Raw genomic sequence first — 1,504 nt, forward strand, 5'->3', positions numbered from 1 at the left:
GATTCTACATTATTCTTTAGCGTTGCATAGTATTCCATTGTGTGAATGTACCAAAGTTTGGTTATCCATTCCTCAGTTGTTGGACATCTAGGTTGTTTCTCATAGGGTTTATAAGGCTATAAATCTTTACGGACACCGACTGCCTCATCTTTTACCCAGTGTCTGGTGGGTTCAAACTGCTGACCTTTTGGTTAGCAGCTGAATGCCTTAACCACTGCACCATCTGAGCTCCTTATAGTACTATATAAAACATAATGATAAATAGCCGCCATAGAAATTTAACCAGAACAGAGAACTTATTGAAAGGATATTTTTAGCTGGTGACTAATTTGCTCTATCAGCAATATCCACCACTTGTCTGTCAGTTTATCACACTGTGGTGGCTTTCATGTTGCTGTGATGATAGAAGCTATAGTACTGATATTTCAAAGACCAGCAAAGTCACCCATAGTGGATAGGTTTCAGCAGAGCTTCTAGATTAAGAGTAGAAAGAAAGATGTGGCCAGAACCACTTCTGAAAGAACTGGCCACTGAAAACCTCATGAAAAGCAGGGCAACACAGTCTGATGTTGTGCCAGAAGATGAGCCCTTCAGGTTGGAAGGCACTAAAAATAAGAGTGGGGAAAAGCTGCCTTCTCAAAGTACATTAACTTTAATGACATGGATGGAATAAAGCTTTCTGGACCTTCATTTACTGATGTGTCACACCACAAAATGAGAAGAAACAGCTGTAAACATCCATTCATAATTGGAACATGAAATGTATGAAGTATGAGTCTAGGAAAATTGCACTTTGTAAAATAATGAAATAGAATTCATAAAGATCAATATCATAGGCATCAGTGAGCTAAAATGGACTGGTATTGGTCATTTTGAATCAGATAATCATATAGTTTACTGTGCCATATAAGTAGATCATTGAATGACAAAGAGGAGTGGTGTCAAATTCAACATCAAAAAGAACATTTCATGATCTATCCTAAAGTATGATACTGTCAATAATAGGACGATAGCCATATACCTACAAGGAAGCTAGTAGTTAATGTTGTTGTTGTTATGTGCCATCAAGCACTCATAGCAGCCCCTCCTTGGGTTTCCGAGGCAGTCTCACTATGGAAGTAGATTGCCCAAGCTAGTTAATAGGACTATTCAAATTTACACACCAGCCACTAAAACTAAGAATGAAGAAACTGAAGATTTTTACCAACTTCTGCAGTCTAAAATTAATCAACCATGCACTCAAGATGTACTGATAATTACTGATGATTTGAATGGGAAAGTTGGAAACAAAGAAGCATTGGTAGTTGGTGATAGAAATGATACAGAAGATCGCATGATAGAATTTTGCAAGACCAACAACTTATTCATTGCCAATACCTTTTTTCAACATCATAAGTGGCGACTGAACATGTGGACCTCACCAGACAGAATACACAGAAATCAAATCAACTACATCTATATGTATGTGTGTGTATATATATATATATATATATATATATAAAGA

The sequence above is a fragment of the Orycteropus afer genome, unplaced genomic scaffold (genome assembly GCF_000298275.1).
Source record: "Orycteropus afer afer isolate SDZICR_OR568_19922 unplaced genomic scaffold, OryAfe1.0 scaffold00021, whole genome shotgun sequence".
NCBI classification, from domain to species: Eukaryota; Metazoa; Chordata; class Mammalia; order Tubulidentata; family Orycteropodidae; genus Orycteropus; species Orycteropus afer.